The sequence below is a fragment of the Ranitomeya imitator genome, chromosome 8 (genome assembly GCF_032444005.1).
Source record: "Ranitomeya imitator isolate aRanImi1 chromosome 8, aRanImi1.pri, whole genome shotgun sequence".
NCBI classification, from domain to species: domain Eukaryota; kingdom Metazoa; phylum Chordata; class Amphibia; order Anura; family Dendrobatidae; genus Ranitomeya; species Ranitomeya imitator.
In genome coordinates this window covers 18,675,733-18,692,672 of record NC_091289.1, presented here as the reverse complement: position 1 = coordinate 18,692,672, position 16,940 = coordinate 18,675,733, and the positions used below count along the sequence as shown (strand labels likewise).

General features: G+C 41.0%; 1 protein-coding gene across 13 annotated transcripts in view; it reads right to left on the bottom strand.

The window, feature by feature from the left end:
* The window catches only part of FOXP1 (forkhead box P1), a 704,299-nt gene that overhangs the window by 471,753 nt on the left and 215,606 nt on the right, over positions 1-16,940 (bottom strand). For all 13 annotated transcript variants that reach the window (XM_069736485.1, XM_069736483.1, XM_069736488.1 and 10 more), the window contains exon 4: positions 13,419-13,509. The gene's annotated coding sequence lies outside the window, so the exon portion shown is untranslated. The remainder of the gene's footprint in view (positions 1-13,418; positions 13,510-16,940) is intronic.

Here is a 16,940-nt window from a genome sequence, read left to right as displayed (position 1 = left end):
AGGAGACAGATAATGTTTTAAGAATTTCTACCTAGAATTTGTCATGGGGCGTATGTTAATTGCTGGAAACTAGTATGAGAAATGTTATCAAGAGTGTATTTTGTAGGATTTATTTTTTTAATTAAAAAAAGGAGCTAAAATTGTCAATTTTATTTTTTATGGTCACAAAAGTTGGTACCGTAATGCAAAGGGAGTATACAAGGTACTATATACCAAAAAATGTCAATTGGAACCCTTGGAATTGTTGGCTTTTACCATTAGTTGCATTCAATTTGTGATCAGTGGTGCCCAATGCCTATTTTCCCCACCAACTACACATCCTTTATAGAAAAGAGGGCTGCTGAAAGTGAAAACCGCTCTAAAGCCGGCCATAAACATTAAATGGCTGTCAGAAAATGACGCTTCGACCAACGGTTTGGCCAACAGCCATCTCAGCCGACTTTCGGATACACAGCCACATGGACTGCTTCGGCAGCATAAACACCTTTACCGTGAACCCTTTCCAAGTTTCCTCTACTTATAGGCAAAATGTATGTCCCTTTCTGCCTGAAGTCTCAGAGGAGACAAATGAGCCACCAAAGTATTGAACAAGTCACCAATTTTCTTAGTAAGTTTATTTCTAAAGGTGCTATTGACATGAAATTTTCACCAGGTGTTGCTCACAACCCATACAATCCACACAGGCAAAGAAATCAAACAATAGATGTCCATAAATTAAGTTATGTGCATTAATGAGAAATGACACAGGGACAAAGTATTGAACATATTAAGAAAGAGAGGTGCAAAAAAGCCACGGAAAGTCCTGACACCAGTTGAAATCTATCAGTAATTAGAAAATAATCCTGCCACTCAGTGAAAAATATTAGCTGGTTCAACTAATAGCCTATAAAAACGTGTTTCACTACCAAGGTGCCACACAAGAAGCATCTCATGAAGGGTAAAACCAGTGAGCTGTCTCAAGACCTTTGCAACCTTATTGTTGTAAAACATACTGATGGCATTGGTTACAGAAGAATTTCACTGTAAGGGCCATAATCCGGAAGTCGAAAGAACATTATTTCACAATAAACCAGCCATGACCTGGTGCTCTCCGCAAGATTTCAGCCTGAGGAGTGAAAATAATTATCAAAAGAGTTGTCCAAGAGCCAATGATCACCTGTGGAGAGCTACAGAAAGACCTGGATCAGCAGACACAATTGTTTCAAATAAAACTATAAGTAATGGCCGGTATGTACCCTCACCACGCAAGACTCCATTCCAGATCAAAAAGCATGTTCAAGAGCATTTACAGTTTGATCAACAACATTTAGATAAGCCTGTGAAATACTGGGAGCATATAGTCTGGTCAGATGAGACAAAAAATTATCTTTTTGGATGCCATAATACACACCATGTTTGGAGGTCAAAAGGCACTGCATGTCACTCCAAAAACACCTTTCCATCAGTGAAGATTGGAGGTGGGAACATCATGGTGTGGGGCTATTTTTCAGTATACGGCACTGGCAAACTTTTTATGTGTTCTTTCATCCTTTCTTCAATTATATGAAGAGATATTCTTGATAAACATCTGCTGCCTTCCACCAGTATGATGAAGATTAAACGAGGGTGGACATTTCAGCAAGGCAATGATCCAAAAACACACAGCCAAGGAAACTCTCAATTGGTTTTAAAGAAAGAAAATGAAACGGCTAGAAGGGCCCAGACAATCACTGGACCTGAATCCAATAGAAAATTTATGGAAGAAACTAAAGCTCAGAGTTCAAAGAGCCCATGGGACCTTCAGGACGTGAAGAGTGTTTGTGTGGAAGAATAGGCCAAAATCACACCTGAGCAATGCCTGCGACTAGTTTCTCCATATAGGAGGCATCTTGAAGCTTTATCATCAACAAAGGATTTTGTACGAAGTATTAAATAAATTTCAGTAATCATGTTCAATACTTTTTCCCTGTGTAATTTCTCATAATTACACAAAACTTAATTTATGGACATCTATAGTTTGATTGCTTTGCCTGTATGGATTAGATGAGTTGTCACTGACATCTGGTGAAAATTTAGTTTCAATAGCACCTTTAGAAATAGATTTACTTAGAAAATTGGTGAAGTGTTCAATACTTATTTTACCCTGCGTATGCCTTTGCCATGATGCTTTTTGTTTCCACATTAAAAAAGCAACCTCTGAAAAAAAAAGCAAGGAGGACCCTTTTTTTGCAGCTTTCTGATCTTGCTAGCACCGTAGGATCATAACAGAAGGATCCGCTAACTCTATGACGTCCATATTTTCTGAAAACCCTTGTCCAGTTCTGCACCTGTGCATCTTGAAACTCATTAACAAGCAAAGAAGCTCCACATACACAACAGTGTTTGTCCAGCATTTGTCTCTCCTGACACTTCAGTACAGAGGCGTGCGCCTGTGTCCTCTATGAAAAAGTCGTTGCCAAACTCCTCTAGCGGCTGCTTATCGTTTGGAGAACAAAAGGATCAGCAGTCAAAAATTGGACATGCCGGATACTTATCATCTGCATGTAGAAAAACTGCGGAGACACCATCACGTGTTTCTCAACGCAAACAATAGCCAGGTCTTTCACCGGGAAGGAACAACCACGGGAAGGGCAGCATCCAATTGGAAAACCACCTATGCCAAAACATGGTATCCATCCACAGACAGCTGTTTCGGGGTATATGCCCCTCATCAGTGTGGAGTAGGAAACTGGCTATTAGGAGCAGTGCCTAGTAAAAGGACTATAAACATAAGGATGAATGACCTTGGGGAGATCAAAACATCCAACACCGCGGAGACACCATCACGTGTTTCTCAACGTAGTGATCCAGAACACTGCCCCCATTCCTTTTACTAGGCACTGCTCCTAATAGCCAGTTTCCTACTCCACACTGATGAGGGGTATATACCCCGAAACAGCTGTCTGTGGATGGATACCATGTTTTGGCATAGGTGGTTTTCCAATTGGATGCTGCCCTTCCCGTGATTGTTCCTTCCCGGTGAAAGACCTGGCTATTTATTGTTTGCGTTGAGAAACACGTGATGGTGTCTCCGCGGCTTTTCTACATGCATTTGCATATTTCCCATAAGGGATGGATCACTGCGTTGAGAAACACGTGATGGTGTCTCCGCGGTGTTGGATGTTTTGATCTCCCCGAGGTCATTCATTCTTATGTTTATGGATACTTATCATCTGTCATTGATAAGTCAGGAGGTCACTATGCACATTATACTGTCCGCTAAGCCTGTCAATATCAGCGGGTTTGGCCAATGATATGAGGGTTTTAAAAGGGTTTGGTCTGTTGTATGATGTTAGTCGGCCTCTGCTGCCAAAGCCAAAATTTTTTAATGCTATATTAAGACAGGGGAAATCCTGAAAGTAGAAACTAAAAAGTTCATATGGTGAAAAACTCAAAATTGCATATCAGCTGCAATGAAGTCTTCTCCCTAGACAAAGGCGATGAAGGTGATGGAACATAGAGAATGAGATCAGTCAGTCGATCAGTCACAGGGGTATCTAAATAAGTTTTAGGTTGAGGTTCAAGTTTGACTTCCTTCCTCAGTTCCATGTCTACACATACAACAGAAACTGCTTGCTGCAGCTGAGACCTTCTCCCTTTGCTCTATAGACAATGGAGACTAGGTGAAGCTCCATCCCAAACTTTTCAATGTTCAAGAAAACTATGAGATAAGCAGGAAAAATGCCCCTTTTATAAAGAGAAACATTTGGTGATCCGCTAATCACAAGTGTAGTAAAAAAAAATCCCAATGATCCACTGTTGAGCTGAAGGCAGCCACTAATTTTCCCTACAGTAACCCCAACAGGAAAGGTGTGGTATTACAGTCTACCCTTCAAATAAATAGGCATTAATGTGCTACATGGTAGCACTGAGAACTCCAGACAATGAGCCTTACATTGCCATGGTTCTCTGTTCTGGCTCAGAGATAATATTCATGTGCTCTTTTTGGACACCACAAGTTTTCTAAGTGGGCACATGGATATTAGCCGAGGTGTAAGGAATTTGAGGTTTAAGAGTTCAGGATTGCAAGATGATCTTCTGCCCCAAAACTGAGAAGTTCCTTTCTGTATCGAGCTCCTCTTTAAGAACAAGAAAGGAAGGCTTCCCAGCGTGTTCATTAGAATATCTGGCACTTGCAATTTTCTCTGGAACACCTTGAACCAAATTTATAAACCCCGAAAAAGATATTGTTAGTCACAGTCAATCTGAGAAATTGTAAAACCACGAATTCTTCAAAAATTCAATTAAAAAAAAAAAGGTTGGGTGGGCAAACATCTTGGCAAAAAAAAAAAAAAAACTTCTGGATTCATGCAAAGACTAATTATTATTATTATTATTATTATACATTAAGCAACATCGGTTTTTTCAGCTTTTGTGGGAGTTTCAATATGTTACATGTTATTAATCATTGTGGCAGAAATAAGAACTCTGCTTGGCAAAATACAAAAAAAAAAGCAACTTTGCATAAGACTTTTTGGTCCAGGAACAGAGGGGCATCCCCCCGATGCTTTTCGGTATGACCTCTGTTGTCTCTGTTTCGCTCATCTGCTGATTTGGAAGAATGATACCGAACACGAGTGACCGACTTATCGAAAGGCAGGCTTCTAGTTTATAACAATATGGAGTCATTACAATAAGGGATAAAAAAAAGACAAAAACATCTAAAAATGTTTAACACTTAAAGGGGCGTTATTAAATTAAAAGTTATCCTCTGTCCAAGGGAGAGGGACAACTTTTTGATCCCTGGGGGTCCAACGTCCGTTCCCCTCCACCAATGCCAAGAACGAGGGCTCTAAAGAGAGAGTATGAATGGAGAGGTTGATCTTGTGCACTGCAGCTCCATTCATTCTAATGGAAGTGCCGAAGATCAGCTGAGCGCAGCTTCCGGGAATCTCCGGGGGGGAACATGGAAGTCAGACCCTCAGAGATCTGAATATTATCAGCTATCCTTTTGGTAAGAAATAACCTTCAAACTTGAGAATACCTTGGCCCACAGAGGTGTCCTGCTTGGCGATTCTCTGTCATTTGTTAGATCCAAGGTACAATTGGACAAATTTAGTTTAAGATGGGCACAATGAGGCCACTTCTTCCATATTTTGGTTGCAATTTCTTTCTCCTTTGATTCTACAAAAATACGATCACCATAGGATGTTATGGGTCTTTCATATTTCTTTTACATGGTGCAACAACAGTCTGCAGTACTGTACAAAGATTGTCATCACTCACATTGGTCCCTGGCCTCACAAACTACATTCCATATTAACGTATAGTAATATAATACATATTTGGCATGTGGAGAAACCGGAGTACCCAGAGGACACCCTTGAAAACATGGGGAGGACATGCAAACTCCATGCAGATGTTGCTCTTGCCTGGATTTGAACCCACAATCCCAGAGCTATGAGGCAACTGTGCTGTCCTCAGTTCAGTTTAGGAGAACCACACAAGGCACAAATATTATGGCTTTTGGACAAAAAATAAGCACTAAATAATAGTGATCCCCACCAAACAGGCATCCACCAGTGTTTAGACCAGGACACAACTCTTGGAAAGAATCAATGATGTCAACAAGGAGAAGGACTGGTGGTGAAACAACTGCCCTACATGTCCAGGCTACCGAAAAAAACATATATGGAAGTCTGGTATTTGTTAATAAAAAAATAAAAGTCAAGAAGAGAGAAATAAATTAAGAAGTGGGAGAAGAAGAGCCTGCGGAAAGTCGAACACAAAGTTACCAGTCCAAGAAAAAGATTCCACCCTAATTAGAGAATGGGGCAACAAGAGCGCGTCCATTACTAACAAAAAGTTGCCACCCCAAATAAGAAGTGAGGAAATAACAAAAAGTTGTCTCACTAATAAAGGAAGTGGGGCAAGAAGAGCGTATAAACAGTCTAACAAAAAAAGTTGCCTCCCTGATTATGAAGTGGGACAAATATAGTGCACGTCCTGTCTTACAAAAAGTTGTCTCGCTAATTAATAAATGAGCAAGAAGTCCATGTGGCCAGATGAAAAAAAAAACCAGATAATTAGGAAGCAGGGCAAGAGGAACGCTTAACGTGTCCAACAAAACATTGCTTCCCTAATTAAAAGGTTGGAGTCAGAAGTGAGAGTAAATGAGCATGTGACCAGGCTAACTAAAAGTGACCTTAATTAGGATATAGGCAACAACATATTGCTTCTCTAGATTCAAAGTGGACCAAAAAGACTAAGGGGACAGCTAAAAAAAAAGTTGCATCCCTAATTAAAAAGTAGGACTAGAAGAGCAGTGATTAGTCCAACAAAAAATTGCTTCCCTAATTAAAAGGTTGGAGTTGAAAGTCAGAGTAAATTAGAAAGTCCAAGTCGGTAGTTTGGCTTACCGAATTCACAGCCCTGGCATGAAGAGGATGTGCCCAGTTTTACAAAAATTTTCCTCTCAAAATAGAAAATGAAGCAAAAAGGGCTTGCGCCCTGTAGAACAAAAGGTTACCTTTCAAATTTGGAAGAGGATCAGGAAGAGTATGTGACCAGGTTAACCAAAAGTGACCTTAATAATTATGAAATAGGCAACAAAAGATTGCCTCCCTAGATTCAAAGTGGAGCAAAAAGACCAAGGGGACAGATGAAAAAAGTTGCATCCCTAATTAGAAAGTAGGACTAAAAGAGCATGTGACCAGTCCAACAAAACGTTGCCTCCATAGCTAAGAAGTGGGACAAGAAGGGTGTGTACACAGTGAAACAAAAATTATGAAGGGGGGGGGGGAGTTTACTGCCGAGAACGGAACTGACCAATAACACCATGCAGCCAGTGTTGAACAAAAGTTGCCTAACCTAAGAGGTGGCGCAAGGAGAACATGATTAGCACAGAATCTTTTGTAAAAAATTACAGATTTAGAATTCCTATGTTTATATGTATCTAATTCTTCCCACTTCTTGAAATATATATATAAAAAAAAATAATTGAGGTGTAAAATAGGTTTTAGTAGTCACAATAAATACATTGTAAGAATCTCAGAACCATTGTTGTTAGCGACCTCCTGAGTGCAATATGTGTAAAAACTTCCGCCAAGCTCAAAAACAATGTTAAAATCTTTGAAAGGATATTAAGCAAATACGTAAAGCTTTATTAACAAGTTTAATGTGGATGCAAACGACGTGAAAGAACAAGGGTTTGTACAGAGAAGTACGCTCCGCTGTGTGGATGCGTGGACCCCACGGTGTTAATGAAGCATGCTCGCAGGATTGGCTTGTTTGTGCGTTTCTATGCTTTTGGTTTAAAAACTGTTGAGGGGTTATTACCAAGTATGAGTCACACTAATTACAGAACACTACGTGTGAAATTACACTTAATTAGTTACAATAGAGAACACTACTCAAATGAATTCAAGATGCAGGAAAAGCGATTAAATTAGGAAACGACACAAAAACAGCGGCAACATCGATCCCTGCTATTTAGAGCTGCTGTCATCCAACTGGGCCTGACTGACTGCTCGGCTAGACAAAAAGTCAACTACTGCGTAGCGCAAAGCCTCCCCCAAAATATCTAGGAATCTCCTAATGTGACAATATTGACAAATAAGGAAACACAAGATTAGCTGTTATGGCAGAAGGAAGCTGCAGGAGAAGTGTGGTGTTACATTGCCCAAATAAAAGGGCGATGAAGAAATACGGTCCCTGACACTGAAATTGCAAAGCAAAGAAGGAAATGTCGCGGAATTATGGAAATCTCACAGGATGGATAGACATGTTACTGATACGCAATGAATGGAAAAATGGAAAGAACTTTTTCAAAACATCTCGATTAATTTAGTATAGAGTATGAGCCAAGAGCAGAATTCCCGCCCTTACTGTGGTCATCTGAGGAACATTCTGCCACTTGGACAAATAATCAAGATCCGCTGCTGGCAGTTCCTGTGTGATCACTGACCAATGACGTCCCTGATGTGCTCAATTGGAGACAAGTCCAAAAACGCTGCAGTCATGGGAGCAGGTTTATGCCATGCAGGAGGCTCACAGCAGCCGAACAACGTGCAGCCTGGTACTGTTGGGTTGAAAAATGGCTTCTGGGACACTTTGGAGAATTGGTCACATCATAGGTTTTACAACCAAATCAATGTTACACCGAGCTGACAATGTAGCTGGAATGAAGACTCGAGAGGTCTGGCTACCATACATTTTGCCATTCCACTTCCACACCATATATAAAGACCTCTTCAAGGCGTTGCCCATGTGATTTCCAGATGGAAATCAAAGTAATGTCGGCTGGAATGGAGATCTAGCTTTTGTCTTGGATGCAATATTAGTGAAGTCTGGAGATCAAGTAGGTAATGGCATGAAGAAGTCTTCCAAAAGAACGAACCACACGTGGCCTGGTATTAACGTGTTGTAGAAAGGCTCCTGAGATATTTTTACATACCCTAGGGAAGGCCGCATCATGGCGTTGCCCATATGGTCTCCAGATGAAAATTGAAGTAATGTAGGCTGGAATGGAGCTCTAACTTTTGCCTTGGATGCAATACTAGTGTAGTCTGGAGGCCAAGTAGGCAATGTCATGAAGAGGTCTTCCAATAGAATGAGCCTCATGTGGCCTGGCGTTGTCGTGTTGAAGAAAGGCTCCTGGGATAATTTTACGCACTATAGTGAAGGCCATTTCATAGCATTGCCTTCGTGGTCTCCAAACCAATCTCCAGCTATCATTGCATCCAAGACAAAAGTAGAAGTCATCGCTGAAGAGGACAGACTGTTCCAGCCTCCATTGCCATCTTGTCCTTCACATGATAACCTTTGAGATGGATGGCGTGAGGTCAGTGGACACTTGTAATTGGTCGTCTGGTTCTTCGCCCATTTCATGGACTTCTCTTCTGATGCCTTGTGTAGACATGGTATGACACCTTAGGCTTGGTACGTGACATCTAAATGCACTTGCAACATAGAATTGATCACTAGACACCATTCTTCTAATCTGGTGAGACCACGTGGGCAATGCCACGAAGAAACCTTCACGAGGGAACGTCACACTGGCCCTACTCCCAGAATTATGGTGTGGGGTGGCATAGTGTATGATAGCCTGACCCCTCTGGTGTTTCACCATTTACCAATATTAAAATGTCACCAATTATTAAAACAATAATTCACTGTCAAATCGAATTGGAGCAATATATTAAAACCCATTTAGTCCTCATTCCAGGTGCAATAACAGTGCGTTGTTACATTGATTTGGTCATAGAACTCATGCCCATCATACGGCCATTTCTTCAAAGTGTCCCAGGAGCCAACTCCAGGTCGCATGCCACTTGTGCTACTGTGAGCATGACTAAACGTGCATTCATTGCTGCAGCATCTCCACACTTGTCTCCCATCGAACACATCAGGGAAGGTCATTGGTCGGTGATTACACAGGGCGCTGCCACCAACGTGTCTTGATGATTTGGTACTCAAGAGCATTCAGCGCGACAGAACCCTCCTCAAACGACCGCTAATAACCTCACTGATAGCAGCCAAGGCAGTTAAGTGCGGTGATTTCTGCTTTTGGCTCATACTCCAGACTGCCTAAATCCAGATGTTTTGAAAATTTTGCTGGAATTTTTTCAAAATTTGCAGATTAGTAACACATCTATCCAACCTACAAAATTTCCAGAATTTCATGACTTTTCCTTCTTGGTGTTGCAATTTCAATGTTGAGGAGCTGTCACAGTCATGCCGAGTCCTCCAAAGATTAAGCTAGGTTATTGACTGTGAAAGGAGCGGCACATGCTCACAACTAATATATTGACTTTGGGACTCCCATTTTTAGGATCAGTGGGCAAACCACCAGCGATCATGACACTTTAGTTCTTCTAATCCTAGGCAACCCCTTTAATACACATCGGACCAACTACTATTACAAGCTATATGCTTACAAATGACTTTTTTATTTTTACTTCTGACTCATTAACGTTTGGTCTGAAATGAACACTGTCACTCAAACAACCAGAGGAAAAGGGAGAGGTTTCCCAGTGAAGACACAAGTTCCTGTGTTTTTCCTATCTCCAGTCCGTCCCACAGATATGCCAACGGGACCGCCGCCATCGCAGATTTATTGTCAGTTCTTTCTATATTTTTTTTTAGAATATATTGAACAAAAAACATTTCTACACAAAAGAAATCAACACAATTCATAAAACAAATAACAAGGTAAAAAGCAATGTGACGAATATTTAATTCTGTCTTGTTTCGCTGCATTTTCAACTCTTTTTGAGCTTTTTGTTTACTGCAGTGTTTACTATGTTTAGTCTGCAATTAACCAAATTTTCTAAAAATGTAAAAATGATTTCCAGAATCAATTAATTTGCATTAAATAAAAAAGCGCTGTAACTTTTCATTATTTAGCTTGAAATGATCTTGTATTATACTCCATAGCTGAATTAATAATTATGCAAGCGCTATAAGAGCTAGGTTAGTGGTGTATCTGACAACTGTTGACTGGTTCTAATGAAAAATTAGTAGAATAGTGAGTGCAGCTCTGGGGTATAATACAGGATGTAACTCAGGATCAGTAATGTAATGTATGTACACAGCGACTGCACCAGCAGAATAGTGAGTGCAGCTCTGGGTATAATACAGGAGGTAACTCCGGATCAGTAATGTATGTACACAGTGACTGCACCAGCAGAATAGTGAGTGCAGCTCTGGGGTATAATACAGGAGGTAACTCAGGATCAGTAATGTAATGTACACAGTGACTGCACCAGCAGAATAGTGAGCGCAGCTCTGGGGTATAATACAGGATGTAACTCAGGATCAGTAATGTAATGTATGTACACAGTGACTGCACCATCAGAATAGTGAGTGCAGCTCTGGAGTATAATACAGGATGTAACTCAGGATCAGTAATGTAATGTATGTACACAGTGACTGCACCAGCAGAATAGTGAGTGCAGCTCTGGAGTATAATACAGGATGTAACTCAGGATCAGTAATGTAATGTATGTACACAGTGACTGCACCAGCAGAATAGTGAGTGCAGCTCTGGAGTATAATACAGGATGTAACTCAGGATCAGTAATGTAATGTATGTACACAGTGACTGCACCAGCAGAATAGTGAGTGCAGCTCTGGAGTATAATACAGGATGTAACTCAGGATCAGTAATGTAATGTATGTACACAGTGACTGCACCAGCAGAATAGTGAGTGCAGCTCTGGAGTATAATACAGGATGTAACTCAGGATCAGTAATGTAATGTATGTACATAGTGACTGCACCAGCAGAATGGTGAGTGCAGCTCTGGGTATAATACAGGATGTAACTCAGGATCAGTAATGTAATGTATGTACACAGTGACTGCACCATCAGAATAGTGAGTGCAGCTCTGGAGTATAATACAGGATGTAACTCAGGATCAGTAATGTAGTATATGTACACAGTGACTACACCAGCAGAATAGTGAGTACAGCTCTGGAGTATAATACAGGATGTAACTCAGGATCAGTAATGTAATATATGTACACAGTGACTGCACCAGCAGAATAGTGAATGCAGCTCTGGGGTATAATAAAGGATGTAACTCAGGATCAGTAATGTAATGTATGTACACAGTGACTACACCAGCAGAATAGTGAATGCAGCTCTGGGGTATAATACAGGATGTAACTCAGGATCAGTAATGTAATATATGTACACAGTGACTGCACCAGCAGAATAGTGAGTGCAGCTCTGGAGTATAATAAAGGATGTAACTCAGATAATGTATGTACACAGTGACTGCACCAGCAGAATAGTGAGTGCAGCTCTGGGGTATAATACAGGATGTAACTCAGGATCAGTAGTGTAATATATGTACACAGTGACTGCACCAGCAGAATAGTGAGTGCAGCTCTGGGGTATAATACAGGATGTAACTCAGGATCAGTAATGTAATATATGTACACAGTGACTGCACCAGCAGAATAGTGAGTGTAGCTCTGGGGTATAATACAGGATGTAACTCAGGATCAGTAATGTAATGTATGTACACAGTGACTGCACCAGCAGAATAGTGAGTGCAGCTCTGGGGTATAATACAGGATGTAACTCAGGATCAGCAATGTAATGTATGTACACAGTGACTACACCAGCAGAATAGTGAGTACAGCTCTGGAGTATAATACAGGATGTAACTCAGGATCAGTAATGTAATATATGTACACAGTGACTGCACCAGCAGAATAGTGAATGCAGCTCTGGGGTATAATACAGGATGTAACTCAGGATCAGTAATGTAATGTATGTACACAGTGACTACACCAGCAGAATAGTGAGTGCAGCTCTGGGGTATAATACAGGATGTAACTCAGGATCAGTAATGTAATATATGTACACAGTGACTGCACCAGCAGAATAGTGAGTGCAGCTCTGGAGTATAATAAAGGATGTAACTCAGATAATGTATGTACACAGTGACTGCACCAGCAGAATAGTGAGTGCAGCTCTGGGGTATAATACAGGATGTAACTCAGGATCAGTAGTGTAATATATGTACACAGTGACTGCACCAGCAGAATAGTGAGTGCAGCTCTGGGGTATAATACAGGATGTAACTCAGGATCAGTAATGTAATATATGTACACAGTGACTGCACCAGCAGAATAGTGAGTGTAGCTCTGGGGTATAATACAGGATGTAACTCAGGATCAGTAATGTAATGTATGTACACAGTGACTGCACCAGCAGAATAGTGAGTGCAGCTCTGGGGTATAATACAGGATGTAACTCAGGATCAGCAATGTAATGTATGTACACAGTGACTACACCAGCAGAATAATGAGTACAGCTCTGGAGTATAATACAGGATGTAACTCAGGATCAGTAATGTAATATATGTACACAGTGACTGCACCAGCAGAATAGTGAATGCAGCTCTGGGGTATAATACAGGATGTAACTCAGGATCAGTAATGTAATGTATGTACACAGTGACTACACCAGCAGAATAGTGAGTGCAGCTCTGGGGTATAATACAGGATGTAACTCAGGATCAGTAATGTAATATATGTACACAGTGACTGCACCAGCAGAATAGTGAGTGAGGCTCTGGAGTATAATAAAGGATGTAACTCAGATAATGTATGTACACAGTGACTGCACCAGCAGAATAGTGAGTGCAGCTCTGGGGTATAATACAGGATGTAACTCAGGATCAGTAATGTAATGTATGTACATAGTGACTGCACCAGCAGAATAGTGAGTGCAGCTGTGGGGTATAATATAGGATGCACTGTATTTCAAGTGAATGGTGTAATGGGGGGTTATACATAAAAGTAAACTTACCCTTTAAATATTTGGACCCAACAGAGCTGTACAGGGTTCAGAACACACAATATCCGTTGCATATGACTAAGATTTTCAGCACATACAAAGAATAAAGTACGGTATTTATTAATCCATATTCACAGTGTTCTCACCTCAGAATCCTGTCAATGTCATCGTCCTGCCGCAGCCTCAATATTGGTGGATTGTCATTTCATAAACTACAGGAATTTACGACGATTAAGGCTGCAAACAAGAGAAACAAGGAAATGGCTCAGTCCACAGTGAACATTAGAAATATCCTATACCAGCGATACGTAGAGCTGACGATACAGAACAGAGTGCAATACACAAGTCTCAGTCTTGATACATTATTAATGCAGAGTTTACAAAATTTGGAAGATCTAACCCTGGACATCAGTGCAGCCCAAAATCAGCACCACTCCTGCCCATGTGCAGTACCTGGTATTGCAGATAAGGCTCATTTACTGCACTGACGCTGAGCTGCAGTACCAGGAACAACCTATGGTACAACAGTGGCGCTCTTTAAAGGTGAAAAGGTCAAGAGCTTCCAGGTATCAACCCATAAGGATGACTAAAACCTGACAGCTTCAGACATGATTTGACTCCGCGTTTATTCTTCTAATGGGCAGACAAATATCCCGCTGTATAAAATACCTTAATTACACTTGGCAAGTGCTGAAAAGAATAAAAATAGTGACAAGAAAGGGATCTGGGCTGGGCCGCGCTGCTTCTGTAGCGAGCAGGTGGTAATTGGGATTCATCACTTTTTCACTTCGGATTTTTACTACACAAACTCTGAAGTTTACATGTCTGCGCAGATCATCGGCCGCCGCCGCCCGGCTACATTAATCAGGAGAAATAAAAGCATGAAATGATCCAGAGATTTACCTAATTATTATTTTTCCTACATCTTAAAAGAAACTGTAAATAAGCAAAAAGTCCGCAAGTCCGTACAAACACTGGAAAAAAGATGAGCCCCCTTCCCCGTGCCCGCATATTGCACACTGGAAGATGAATCATCGCAGGATACAGGTTTTTTTTTAACTTATTGCTGCACCCTTAAATTGAAAGGTATATTCTCATTTAAGCAATTGTCACCGATCCACAAGATGGGACCCCATCAATCCCAAGAATAGGGCTTTCTCAGATTGTTCACGAAGACAATGACTGGAGCGGTGGCCATCATTCCATTCTCGAGGTCCGTGGTGGTCCTACTGGCGGGACTGCCAGCAAGGTGTTATCCTGATTTTAGCAAATAGTGGATTGTTCCTTAGCCCAGGGTGTCATACGATGATCTCAGAAAGAATAAATGGCACACACTTAACCAAATGATTCCACTGAAAAGTTCAGACACTTGACCCCAAATAGGCCGTTTCCAACCACTTCCCTTAATCATGGTGTCAAAATGTCTAATAGTTCTCTCTTGAGCATCACGTCACTCAGTGGCGCACTATCAGGATGGTCATTGGTGATCACTTGAACATGCGCTAAGGGAACTGGATCATTCCGCAAATTCCACTGGCATAAACGATGGGCAGAGCCTATGTTCTTTCCTAGGATTCGAGATTGTTTATCAATGGTTTGAGTCTCAGTAACCACTATTCTGGAGGCAAAAGGAGTAACACCTCTCACTAGTGCACCAACTATGTAAAAATTGATACTGTACTGGTCGACCCTTTCCTCTGGAGTCAGTTCCATTTGTGCAAATCTGAGTCGGGTTTCTACTGCGACCCAACAACTACCTTTGACATCATCACCCAAGGCCCATTAGGCTGATAGCTGACTGAGTCAGCTAAGTACTGTCCGAGTATTCAGTAAGCTTCGCAAGAGTAGCCATTTGTACTTTGTTTGCCTCATCATACACTTGACTCATCTCCCAAACTCCTGCTTACATATCAACTATCTACATTTACTTCCTAGTTCTGAACTCTGTTAACCATCTGTCTGCTGGAAGTATAACAGACTCTTTTCCACTTATACTAGTACTGCTCACACTATAATGCAGTTGCAATGGTGAGTATTCTTCTCTGAAATCAAGTATCTAGTTTGCCTCTTCATCACTGCTCCCTGCCATTAACCATCTGTCTGCTGATAGTATACAACTCTGCTGTCAACCATTTGTCTCCTGCCTGTTCTGGATGGAATATATAACAATAGATAGTGTTTATATTGTTGGTGGCTCAGTGGTTAGCACTGTTTGTTTTCCCTGTAATTGTGTGGGTTTTCTCCATGTATTCTAGCTTGGGAATCTCTGATATTGATAGGAAATTTAGATTGTAACCGTGATGATGATTTGTGAAAAGAGCTGTGGAATTATTGGAACAGTAAAAGTGAATAAAATAAAAATCCATGCTCCTGACTCCGTCATCTGAGTCTGATGTTTCCTGCTCTGCTTATCTGCCAGCAATCCTGCATTCCCTATTGTCCTAATCCTCACTTATCCACTTGCCGTCTGGCATGTCTTGTCCTGCTGCTCCATTGCGTTGCTAACCTTGACCAATGGCTTGAAAAAACCCACCTCCCCCACTTAGCCCATAACATTCAGTCACTCTGCAGCAAGGCGCTTCCACGCTCTCTCCAGCAAGTTTTAATGCAGTAACGTTCCACTACCATGGCTAGATACAATCACTCTTGGCATAGCTGGCACTTGTGCTTCCTTGACTGCCTGCCATAGCTCGTAGCACAGCACTCCAACCGATCACACTTCTCAGAGGAGCATTACATGGCCTACAAGAGGAGCATTATATGGCCTACAAGTCCCCTCACACGGCTTGGCACTATCCGCAAGTAAAAAACAATCCCCCTTAGAAAGCCATCGAAGGCCTCTCACCCAGCCAAATCAGCACATACGTTTCACACCAGTGTTGGATAAATGCAAAAATCTAAGCTGCGTTTTTTTCAAAGGTAAGAAGCTCTCCTTACCAAAAATATACTAATATAGCAGAAATTGGAAAAGGGAAAATATTTCTATACTGAACATTTTAACATCCAAAGTAAGAAAAAGAAGCAAATTGGGCATGTTCCTATTTAAGAGACTTTTTGTTAAGAGTTGGGCTACCAGTGAACCGTTCCGATCAGCCACCTTCTGCTTCTTTGACCCTCTATTGCGAGTGGCTAAATCATACAGTAAAAGCTTTTATAAAGTGTCCAAAGGCAAGTGACCGTTCTTCAACTACAAACCAAACCACAGCTATTTCATACTTCAGGTCATAAAGTGCTGAATATGTATGTAAGCAAGCGCTGCTGTGATGAGAGACGACAGCATTGGGAAATGCTCATGTATCTGTGTGGTCGGTCAAACTGTGGTCAAACGTAAGAAAGTAGCAAAAATACAACCAACTGGTAGAGAAGAATAGTGTGACTGATCCTCACGGTGTACACATTACTATAGAATGAGATTTTAATCTAACATTCGAGAATTCACCAATTCGTCTTCACAAATCAGAATGGTAAACCATCTATTGTGAAACTTTAAGTCAGTTTTCGACACTTTTTATGACCTTTTGATGGACCAGAATGTCTCATAATCCAGCCCTATTTTTAATGACTTTTTATGCCATTTTTTATTATTACTTCTTCATTGTCTTAGGAAAAAACAAAATGGGAAAGTAAAACGTGAAGAAGCTTCTTCTGCATTTTCATTTGAAGCGTTT